Here is a 12676-nt window from a genome sequence, read left to right on the forward strand (position 1 = left end):
CTTGACCTGACATAAATATTTCCCCTTATCTTAATGCTCTTTTCTCATGTTAATAAAAATCTGAAACAAGTATAGTTGCATGCATACGAACAGACTGACACATTTATCCGAACCAAGCGATCAGTTTCTACAACCTTGCCAATGTATCTTTATTCTCAAACCAGAAGTTTACACTTGCACAAATAAATAGTCTGAATCATTTTTTAGAGTTAAAATTTTATATAAGGATTTGTATTCCACATTCTAGCAAAAAGTGTGTGGTTCAGACACATTACAATACTACAGGTCACACCATTTGCTAATACAGAATGTTGTGAAACCTAAATAAACAATGTATTTCTAAGCACCTCTTAACTGATGGCAGATCAGCTACCACATGTGAATTTACACGTTTTCTCAAAGGAAGTAAATACTTTGGTAATTTAGAGGAGGAAATTATCTTGGGTTCAGTGTACTTCCAGTGTTGAATGCAGTTCTGAAGGGCTTTATGGGTAGCCTTGAAGCAAAAGGAAGAAAAAGCAAAATGTCCTTCTAAAGTATGCTGATAAGTAAGTAAGTAAGCATTCTAAAGTATGACTCAGATTAAAAGCAATGCAATGTCCTTCAGGGAAGTGAAACTTATGTTAGTAAGCAATACAGAGTACTGTTTCCAAAACACCAAGAAAGTCTGAAGTTCCTATGGCTCCTTAATGATGACTTAGTGAAGTCTGGGTCAGCTCTTGGTGTTCTTAGACATTCTTGCCCAAGGTAACAGGCACATGCAACAAGTCTCCTTTGGTAATCTTCAAGACAAATTTGCCTGTCTAAACCTGGGATTATTATTATGACCTTATGTTCCTACTTACATTCCATAGATATGTCCTCCCCTTGCTACAAAAGATTGACTTTATTAGTCATTACTATTAGCTGCAACAAATCAGCATGTGACTTTTTGGAAACTAGAATAAAACAAATTCCCTTCCATGGAGACAATGCAAAGGAAGGGGAAGAGCCTTTGAGGATTTCGGTTGGGGCGTCATGATGATAGCCTGCAGGTTCAACAAAAGAACCCTTCCTTTTCTAGTAAATCTTTCTAACAAATAGAAGACATATTCACACTAAAATTATAATGAAAATTACATTGCGACTATAAGTTTAATAACTGTTGGAGATTTTCCCAAAGCCGAAGATGAAAAACACGGAAAAGGGCTGTGGTACTGAGTAAGAACATAGGGATGGAGGAAAAACTTCAGCAAACAAAAAGCTCCAACTGGGAAAGTCACCCGGTGCTGGCATTATTAAAAATGAGCCCATCAAAGAATCTGCCAATGTTCAACCGTGGCTCTTTATCAAACCTGCCAAGTCAAATAAGAGCCAAAGTGACGGTCAGATGATGGGTACAAATCCATCTCCATCACCCACCTTGATGTTTATGAAAAGTGACTTGAAAGAATATCTAATTCACATACACCAATAAAATACTAGTAAGTAACTGAGAACAGGCATCGGGAATCAGCAGGACTGATGCCAATTCAGATGCATTCTCCACTTGAAGACCAGGCAGGAAGTTCTTTTTTTCTGTTTTCCAGTTTGAATCCCAGAGCTCTTACACTGCCATGAAGGTAGTGATGCAAGCAACCGCATTACCGCTTTTATCAGAACTGCGTGTCTTTCGATCCTCTGATGCGGGCTGGGCCAGAATGTGGCCTCGGGCACCCAAAGCTAACACTCTTCAGTGGTGGGAAACAGGAGAGGGAGGGACAAAGCAGGGGTTTGATGGATGGATGTAGCTGTGTTAGAATCAGGAACAAAAATCATATAAACTTAGGATAAAAACATCTTTTCATTCCCCTTATACCATGGAAGTCCATCCAATAGCATGCCATTTGGAAAGGACATCATATATTAAATTGATTAAAGCGTGCTTTGAATTTAGTGTGGGTTGTGACATCTCAGGTTGGGATCTCATCGGTCATCTTCTTTGAAAGGAATGGGATGGTTGACTGGCTTTCCACAGAGATGTTCAGGGTAGGCGAGCCTGCCTAACTTGAATTGTAAATACAAATGTTACTTTGGATCTAAATATGACATTTCAATCAGTCAGCAATTATTCTCCATTTGCTCAAGACCTTGTGTTCAAAGATCTATACGGAGGCCTTGGGTGGTGCACCATCTAATTGATAAAAGAGGAGGAAACCACTTTTTAGAAAAATAAGAATAGGCCATTATAATTCACTTTTAACCACGTTGCAGTGACTACACACCCTCTAAGTGTGTAGGGAAGGTGATTGCCGTGAGGGCTAGAACTACCAGAGAGACCAGAATTGATGTAGCGAGATCTGAATGGACCAATAGGATTTCAATGAAGGAGGAGGATATTTTGGGCAAGGAGAAGAACACAAGCAAGGGCAAGGAGAGGGGACTAGAAAGAAAAATAGTTTTCTTTTAACTTTAGCAAATAAGCATTTCCTTGCCTCTTGACTTTCCTACTCTGTCTTAACAACTATCTCTGAACTAGTGAAATGATGAATGGCCCCAGAAAAAAAAAATATGGAGCATACAAATAAGTGATGGTAGATTTAAAAATAGAAAATCATCAGGAGTTGAAACCATAAAAGAAAAATTAAATTGCTGGGACTATATAATGGATTCAAATTTTCAGTCACACACTGATATATGCAAAAATGTAATTTATTTTTCTATAGTCAAATATAATTTCTATCATTAAACTCTCATTTCTGCTCAGTAACAGAAAACTGATATGAAGTTGCTTTCAGGTAAATTTCTTCCTATTCAGGTACTTCTCAGTCAATTCAGGTCCATAATGTAGCCATATTCAGAGTTTTTAAATCACTCTTGGATTTTATTCCTTCTCTGCCTTTTCCCCAGACTGATTCAAATCTCTAGGAAACAAACAACCATCATTACAAAAGCAATAAGGGAGAGAAAAGGAATCTCCACTCCACATCTCATGGTTACGTCCTAAGCGGCCCTTCTCTGAGATGTCCCGTGTCTTATGTGGTCCTCAGATATGCCCCCTCCTGCTGACACCCACTGAGGGGAACAGTCATCTCCTTGGAGGACTGGGGTTCACCGTCTCTGTCCAGTTACTTTACTGACGTGTCCGGAGTCCTCCTTCAGCCTCCAGGTTGTAAGGCCAGTATAATCACTCAGGGTCTTTCTTGTTCACATCCTTAGGGTTCCCATGCTCTTTCGGTCCTTCCTCACTCTTTCTCTGACTTTCCTGTGAGCATTGGGAAGGCTAACCTATTCTTCTAGCCCGTCCTGAAGCCCTAAAGGGTCTGAGTTGCCAGCAGATACTGTGCCCTCTAACAAACCTCCAAGCATCTCTTCTCTAGAATATTTGCACCACTATATCCAAGAGACATAGCCTACCAACTGTCTGTCAGAAGAAGGCTGGGCTGGACAGACAAAGCTCAGATACACGCTGTTCCCGCCTGCATTTGTCCACACCAGTGTCATTCGCATTATCCCCAGGGGTTAATGCAAACAGTGTCACAAATTCAACAACTGTCCTCTCCCGCTTCCTCTCATCTCTTAATGAGAGATTTTTTAATTGGCTTTATTTTGAGAACTTGGTAGGATAAGGAAATTGAATCCGCCATAGCTGTTCTCATTTTCCATTTTTTGCTGCCTTATAGGTAAAAGTGCCTTATGAACTTAAACATAAAGAATATGGTATATGTATTATTCCTTCTCCGGACAACTCAAAATTTGAAGGATTATAAGCAGCTAAACTAAGAGGATGAGAAAGAGTACAACACACACCAAAATTATAATTTACCGATCAGTCTACTACATCTAGGACTTTGATGTTAAAAAGTAAAACAATAAACTGAAATGTAATGGTGACTCAAGCATTGAGCAAGCCTTGAGTATGATGTCTATGACTCTGAGACAGAAATTCCATTCATTCACTATTTATTTACTCAACTACTTATTAATTTAATAATATCCATCTAGCACCCATAATGGCAAGGTATTGGGATACATCAGCAGACAATATTTCTGTTCTTACTGAGTGAACATTATAATGGGAAAAGATAGACAATAGACAATAAACCAATAATTTTTAACAGCTTGTAAGTGCTATAAAAATTGGCTATTGGGATTAAAACTCTGGAGGTGAAAGCTACCTTGAGATCAGTAGTTAGAGTGAGGGATACTTTAGATGAATAGTTAGAATGACGTTTTTTTTTTCTTTTATAGTTTTTAATCAAGTCTAGACTTTCCAACCAAATAATGCCTGAGAAGACTGCCTTACTAAGCTAGAAATACAACAACTAATGAGAATAGGCTCCACAAGGCTTCCTCCTCCTAAAATGGAGCTTTAAATGCTTGGAAACAAGGAGTGCTCCAGACTCCTGCTTTGTGCTGCTTTTGTGAGAGTTTAATTGCTTTTGAATGCATATGAATGTCGATTGGAACCAAGCTAAATATGTCTTCTTGGAGACAGAGCATTTGGTCTTTCTTTCAAGCTCTTTTGTTTGCTTGAATTGGCTTTGTAGTTTAACAGATGTTTTTGGAGGAAATGGAGACATAAGCTTTTATAATGCTGAAAATTAAATGAGAAACAATACTCTTCTCCTCACCTTCCCCCAAAATATGCAACCCAGCAAAATTGGCAACCCACCTTACACTGCAAAAAAATCTTCACTCTTAGAGGCTACCCCTTCCTAAAATTAAAGATAATTTTTGTGTAACTAGAGTTCATTATATATTATTCATTCTTTGGGGAGATACATAATTGAATGTGTAAGTGATTATCCTTTTAGCCCTGGGGAAAGATAGTGTTTCCTAGATTCATCAAATTTCCTCCCTTTAATTAAAAATAAAGTAAAATTGCCTTAGGAATATGAATGCCTAGATATTCTGGGCCAGGCCTTACCCCTCCAACCTTCTAATCTACCACATAAGCAAACTGCTTGTGTAAACTCAGAAAAAACCCTGCACACACTCTCTGCATGTTTTTGCCACCTTTGCTTGTGTGACTTGGTTCATTTACCTAGGCTCCAAAACTTAACATTACTTGTGTGCTACCCTTGCTACTATATTATTGGAAGGTCCTTACTGGAAGATAATAGAATACAAAGGGCATGAGCTTTGAAATTAAATCCATGCTAATTTTAACTATAATTTTCTGCATTTGTAATCTTGGATCAGTTAACCTTCCCCAACCTCAGTTATCTCTTCTGTAAAATAAGAATTATCTAGATAGAAGTTTGTATGACTGTTATATATATATATATATATATATATATATATATATATATATATGTGTAAATTATATAATATATCTCAGTGACTGGTACAGACTCTCACTGGAAAGAAAATAAAGTTATTCCTTTTATTTTATTTTATTTTTTTACGATTATATTTATTTATTTATCTTTAGAGGAGAAGGAAAGAGGGAGAGAAACATCAATGTATGGTTGCCTTTTGTGTGCCCCTGCTGGGAGTTGGCCTGCAGGGAACTGGACTACAACCCAGGCATGTGCCCTGACTGGGAATCGAACTGCGATCCTCTGGTTCGCAGGCCCAAAGTTATTCCTTTTAAACATGGAGGCTCTGAACTTCTGGTTTCTGGTCCAGAGTTTGAATGTCATTGTTCCCACTCACACAGTAATAAAAAAGCTGGACACACAGACAATCAAACACTCTTCTCAGAGTCATCAGAGAACTGGTCACAGGGAAAACTTCTTCAAACATGAGAGACAGATAGCAGACACGGAAAAGCCTGGCCTACCTGCAGCAGAAGTCCAGGTGCAGAAGCCTGCAGCTGAAGGCACCCAGGTGGGCGCCCTCTACACTGTAATTGTAGGGCTGGTGGAGATTCGGTGTGGACGGGCAGGAGAGTTGAAAACTCATCTCACTTTGCAGTCCAACCACCAGCAGCCCTACCAGGTTCTCACTGTAAAGACTGGAGAAAAATCTCCTCTATGTCTGCTAGGAAGACAGGAAAAATAAGCATTCTAAAACATGCTGAGCACTTTCTGTTCTCTTTCACAAGGTCTGATACAGGGTGCAGCCAGGGGGGGCCCAGAAAAGATTTGGAATGGTGTCCAGAACTCAAAGTGTACAGGAATATTGGGGGAAATATTAAGATATCCTCACCGCCCCCCCCCCAAGGTGTCAGTTGGGGGAAGGGATGAATGGAGCAGGGCCATTGAGAGCTGTTTTGCATAGCAACAGTTTTGCAGCGAACCTCTGGAATGGTCATTTAACATATCTATTACCTTTAACTGGTTTCATAGATATGTTAAATAGCTGTGGCCAAGTTTTGGGCCAGGGAGAAGGGAGTGGCAGCTAACCAGGCTGGAACTGGAGCTGCTTCTCTGAGAGAGGGCCTGCTTGAGAGCCATGTGGCTTTAGCAGAGTGGTGGAAAACCAGGCTGGAACTGGGGCTGCCTCTCTGAGAGAGTGCCTGCGAGAGAGGCATGTGGCTTTAGCAGAGTGGGGGCTAACCAGGCTGGAACTGGGGCTGCTTCTCGGAGAGAGTGCCTGCGAGAGAGGCATGTGGCTTTAGCAGAGTGAGGACCCCCTCTTGGCCAGGTGAGGGGGAGAGCCACGCTATTTAGAAAGATGTAGACCCCTGTAGCCATTAGGAGGGAGAGCCATGCAGTTTCAGCAGAGTGCAGACCCCCTCTTGGCCAGGTGGAAGAGAAAACCACGCAACTTTGCCAGAATGGAGATCCCTGCGGCCAGGTGAAGAAGAAAGACGCGGCTTTGGTAGAAGAGGCCCACACGGCTTTGGCGTGCTCCCTTTGGCTGAGTAGCCTGGAAAGCAGGAGAGACTTTGACTAGAACTTGGTACAAAGAACTCTTGCCAGTGGAAGGTGCCGCATGACTTTGGATTAATTGGAGATCCTGCCTGGACAGGCAGGCGACACAGCTCACGTGCCAGCGGCCTGAAAACGGACGTGTGCTCTTTTCCCGATTTACGGTACCCGGAGTTGGGACAGTGGGAGAAGGGAGCGCTGTGTGTGTGTGTGTGTGTGTAGGTGTATACCCTTAAAGACTTTAATATTTTAAGGAAGGCATTAGGCCTGAATAGCATTAAATAAACATTTTGTTTCCTTTTCACAAATCTCTGGCATTGAGAGATGTGTTTCCAATTGGTGGCGGACAGAAGAGCCCTATAGATATTAGTGTATCGTTCTTGGGAGGGGCCCCTGTTTTCTGTAGCAGTTTTTGGCATCCCTCGGTGGGCCAAGTATTGCCCCCCCTCGGACCCTTGTTCGGTAACAGGTCCACTCTCCAGGAAAACTATTTCACTGGAGTCTAAACAAATGGGGTTTAACCAGCACCTAGCTGACCAAGGGAAGGGAAATACCCCGCCCCAGCCACCTCTGTTCTTTGACACAGTGGGAAGAAAACGCCAGGCTCACTAAAAGACTGAAATCAAACCACAGGACTGACAAATGCGTACTATCGTATATATTAACAGAGGATTAAAGCTTAAAGAACTACAAGTCTCAGGCCTCATTGAAGGAAGAGTCTCTCAGGACACCCACCCAAAGACAACAGGGAAACAAACAAAAATGACACTAAGGGAAATTTTAGCTTCTTACACTACAGTTACAGCAAACAATGAAGTCAGCCTAAGCCCTAGCCAGAAAAACATGAAATCTCGCCATAAAGACCTATCTACCTCATTGAATTACAAGGCACACTACTGGCAAAAATCAGTCTGAAGAGACAAAGTGAGTATCAGAACCAGACGCAAATATGTCAGGAATGATCACACTGGAAATCTAAGACAATGATGATCCATATGCTATGGACACTAATAGAAAAAGTGAACAGTATGCAACAACAATGTATAACGTAAGGAGACAGATAGGAACGCTAAGAAAAAAATCAAAAGGACATGCTAGAATTCAAAATTCTGTAGCAGCAACAGGAATGTCTTTAATGGACTGATCAGTAGTAAATTACACCCAGTCAAGGAAAAATATCAGTAAGCTTGAAAATATGTCAGTAGAAACTACTCATATTGAAATGGAAAGAGGAAAAATGAAAAAAACAATGGAGTATCTGAGATCTGCATAAAAATTACTAAAATTGTAACATATGCGTATTATGAGTACCAGAAAGGGGGGGGAGAGAGAGAAAAGAGAAGAAGAGAGGGGAGGGGAGGGGAGGGGAGAGGAGAGGAGAGGCTGAAAAAATTATTTGAAGAAATAATGGCTAAGAATTTTCCAAAATTAATGACAGATAACAAATCAGATTCCTGGAGCTCAGAGAAAAGCAAACACGGTGGGTAGGTGATAACAAAAATCTATACCTAGCCACACCATATCCAAACTGCACAAAATTAAAGATAAAGCCTTGAAACAAGTCAGAGGGGAAAAAAGCACTTTAACTATAGAGAAATAAGGATAAGAATTACAACTACTTCAGAAACCATACAGGAAGAGAATGGAATGAAATATTTAAAGTGTTGAGGAAATAAAAGCCTACCAACTTAGACTCCTTCACCCTTTGAAGTTCCCCTTCAAACATGAAGAAGACATAAAGACTTTCTAAGATGCACAGAAATTGAGGAAATTTGCAGCAGTGTATTTGTCCTGCAAGACATGTTGGGACAAATTCTTCAGAAGAGAAAGAAAATAATATAGGTCAAAAACTTAGATTTAAAATAAGAAAGAGCTTTAGAAAAAATAAAGTTAAAATGTTTTCTCTTATTCTTAAATGATCTAACAGATAACAATTTGCTGAAAATACTAATGACAACAAATTGTTGGATGATTATAGTTTATGACTAAGTGTATGGGTAACGGTAATATTACAAGGGGTTGGAGGGAGGAATTGGGAATATTGCTATAAGATACAGCATTATTTGTGAGCAGTACAGTTACATTTGAAAAATGGACATCGTATCATCTACTCATCTATGGTTAATTCATTTAGGACCCTTTAGCTTAAGCCAAAATAGAACATACTGGCTGTCCTGACCGCAAAGTCCAGAAATGGGGTTGGAGAGCTTGATGCTCGGTTCAAATGATGGCTCTAGAGCAATTTCTTCCGTCTCTCAGAAAGGCTTTCGGAGGCGGAACTGTCACATTCAGAACGATCTCCCTGTGGGTATCTGTAAGAGCACCGAAGCCGCTCTAGACTCAGAGGAGAGAAGGACCTACTAAACACCGAAGATTCGGGGTGATTTACGAGCCTAAGGTCACAACTGGGTAGCTGAACAGGCAGATCACGTTCACCAGGAGAACACCTCGTGCTGCCTGTGTTATTCACAGGTGCCCCACTTAGATCTAGAAACTCTGTGAATGCCACCAGAAACAATGTTTCAAGGACAGCGGAGAGGTGGTGTGTGAGACAATTTCCAAACAATGGAACACAACAGTTAGTACATCATGAAATCATTTTGGTGAGCTGCAACCAATTTTCCAAGTATTCTTTTTGTATTGTTTTTTTACTTTTAGTAGATGAAATAGAAGAGGATGGTATGAAGAACAAAAAAGAAGAGAGAAAGGAAGGGATAGGAAGGGAAGGGGAAGGGAAGGGGAAGGGAAGGGGAAGGGAAGGGGAGGGGAGGGGAGGGGGGAGGGGGAGGGGAGGGGGAGGGGGAGGGGAGGGGAGGGGAGAAGAGGATACTATAGGTAATAAAAGTAAATATTACTTTATAAAATTTCTATTCTATATCCAAGTGTTTACTTACTAGGTTGCAGTGTTAAATACTTTCTTATGAAAACCAGTATCCTAGTAGAAAATTAAAATATGATTATCAACAAAGATAAGGATGCAAAGCAAGCAAAAATCTCTATAAGAATTCATCACATCAGGAAAGACTATATATAGTGAGTACTCAACTGATATTTATTGAATCTTTTAACCTTATATTTTGACTGATATGCCTCTTGTCATTGAACTGAGTTTAGTCACACCATCTAGAAGACAGTTTATTCTTCCATGCATTAGAATCTCTGAAGGCATTGGCACGATACTTGAGTTAAGTGTTTAAACTACTCAGGTTTCTGAGTAGCCTGAGCTGAAGCTAGAATAATGAGGTATTCCAAAACTAGGTGACTTTGGCAACTGCAGAGACAAGAAGGGGTGCACAGGGGATGTATGACATAAACACAGCTTATCTTTGACCCCACATCTCCCCCACCCAGAGATCACCCACCCTCCCCATTAACCCAAGCCAGGCCCTGCACTCCAGGTTTCATACGCCCCATCTGTTTTCATAACACAGGTCTGTAGGATAAATACTGGCTCAAAAGCAGGGTAACTTACTCTGTTGGAAAGGACAAGAAAGATGGGGAAAGAAAGTAAGAAGGAAGCAAGGAAGGAAGGAAGGAAGGAAGGGGAAAAAGAAAAAATAATGGCAAGATACTTTGTACTTTTTCCAGATCATGCATACCTAAAATAAGAAAACAAACCCTGGAAGAAATTAATTTGACAACATTAAGGAGACAGCTGGAATTTTCACATTGCGTGAAGACCCAAGTACACAGCCCAAAGGAAAATTGTAAAAGCCAACAATGGCTGTAACAGTCTTATAAAACGTAGTAACAAATAGCCATAGAAAAAAATGAACCCAACAATGGCATACCATTTAATTCTAAAATCACTAGTAAATATTGGTTATGTGTGTGAAAGGCGCCAAAAATAGCCAGACAAAAATTAAATATGTTATAGAAAATGAATAGCATCTTTTAAGTGAGGCAAGATTTCTCCTCAGTCACAGCCCTCCTCTCAGCCAATTATAGGGATTGGCATCCCAGTGCGAAGAATAAGTTTGTAAATAAACTGAGGCAAAATGTCCATCTTCCCTTTTTAAATTATCTTCATCTACATCTAACCCCTTGTATTCATATAAGACTTAATAAATTTTACTTAATTTGATCATATCAAATCCTGGAATGTCAGAGCCAGAAGAGATCTTGGATAACCCCCTGTCAAAACCTTGAATTTTAGGAGAAAACTGAGACCAGAAGTTATGCAACTTGGTCAACAGTATCATAATATGACAACTATGGTAGAGCCAGATCGGAATTAAGAGTGAAACAAGACTAACCTGTATCCATGACTCCTTTCTGGCAGGAAAAGGCAACGCAGGTGGCAACACTCACGGACTGATGTGATTTCTACAAAGCAAAGACATTGAAGCAAGACCTGACCTTGGTCTGGCAGACAACTGTCGTCTGGTGGCAGCAGCAGCAAAAGGGCTACAAACCAATTATCAGCAAAAAGATTTTGAACACTGTTTTGATCAATGTAGTGAATCTCACGACTGACCAGACTGTTATGAGCATACCTTCTGTTAGGACGGAAACGACTCTCAATGATTCAGACGTTTATTCTCCAAAGAAAAAAGTAAAGGAACCTGCTCACTCACCAGGAAACAAAATGACCTTCTCTGCCCTTTACAGGTGTTTAGTTTTGAGGTTTAATAAATAAGATGATAATCCTCAAAAGCATTAAGTTTTAAAACAAAGCCGCAAAAACTGCACATTTAATTCAGTTTAGGGAAACTGTACCTATATAATGTGTTTATCTTTCATTATGAAATAATACCAGGAAGTTACCTTGTCTGATTGATGATTTCAAGATTTATAATCTTGCCCTGGCTGGTGTAGCTCAGTGGGTTGAGCGCGAGCCTGCAAACCACACTATTGCGGTTCAATTCCCAGTCAGGGCACATGCCTGGGTTGTAGGCCAGTTCCCAGCAGGGGACTCACGAGAGGTAACCAGACATTGATACTTCTCTCCTTCTCTCCTTCCCTTCCCCTCTTAAGATAAATAAATAAAATATTTTTTTAAAAGATTTATGATCTTAAAATCCTGAGTACCCAGTCTGACACCCAAAACAGGGCATATACAGTAATCTGTAAAGGCACGAGCTTTCTATGATAAGATAAATAAGTCCTGGTGATATAATCTACAGCATGGTGATTATAGTTAGTACTCAATACTGTATATTTGAAAGTTACTAAGAGGCTAGATCTTAAAATTCTCATTGTAAGAAAAAGTAAATGTGTAACTAAATGAGGTGATGGATGTAAACTAAACTTGCTGTGGTGAACATTTCACAGTGCACACAATTATCAAATCATTATGCCATATACCTAGAACTAACACTATGCTGTATGTCAATCAAGCCACAATAAAACAAAAAGAGGCACAACGCAGTGTCACTGAAACTGAACCTGGCCTCTCAAGAGGGATGGCATGTTCCCAAGGTAGAGTTAGAGACAGAAAAAAGATCTGTGCACGCTAAACATGTACCAAGCTAATCTCCATAAATATTGTAAATGTGACCCCACCTCATAAAAATGGCAAAGGCTAAGCAGAGGCTTAATAGGTAACAGCCAGATTAATTTGCTAAGAAACACTCTTTGTCCTTTGGAAAAGGAAGCAGGCATCAAAAACTCAAAGGACTGTCACGGAAAGTATTCTTTTTCTTCCATTTTTTCCTTCTTTTTAAGTTGGAAAGCCAATAGTATTAAATATTTAGGGATGACATTTCTTCTAGACATTCAAGAGACCACATTTTGTGAACACAATGAAAAAGAACAATTCTTAGAAATATAAATAGATGGTCATTTTTTTGTCTCTGCTGGTGGTGTTAAAATTATGCAAGACACAATAACTTTTCGCTGAATGTCTCTCTTCCTAGCTGGGGCATCTTTCAAATGCTAAATGCACTTCTAAACTC

General features: G+C 40.0%; 1 long non-coding RNA gene across 1 annotated transcript in view; it reads right to left on the minus strand.

The window, feature by feature from the left end:
• Positions 1-436: 436 nt before the first annotated feature.
• LOC118979398 (uncharacterized) overlaps positions 437-12676 on the minus strand; it is a 217911-nt gene continuing 205671 nt past the window's right edge. Inside the window, exon 5 of the long non-coding RNA XR_005064902.1 lies at positions 437-496. This is a non-coding gene — a long non-coding RNA (uncharacterized LOC118979398). The remainder of the gene's footprint in view (positions 497-12676) is intronic.

This window comes from Sturnira hondurensis, unplaced genomic scaffold, assembly GCF_014824575.4.
Source record: "Sturnira hondurensis isolate 20B ecotype Veracruz unplaced genomic scaffold, ASM1482457v3 Scaffold0022319, whole genome shotgun sequence".
Lineage (NCBI taxonomy): Eukaryota > Metazoa > Chordata > Mammalia > Chiroptera > Phyllostomidae > Sturnira > Sturnira hondurensis.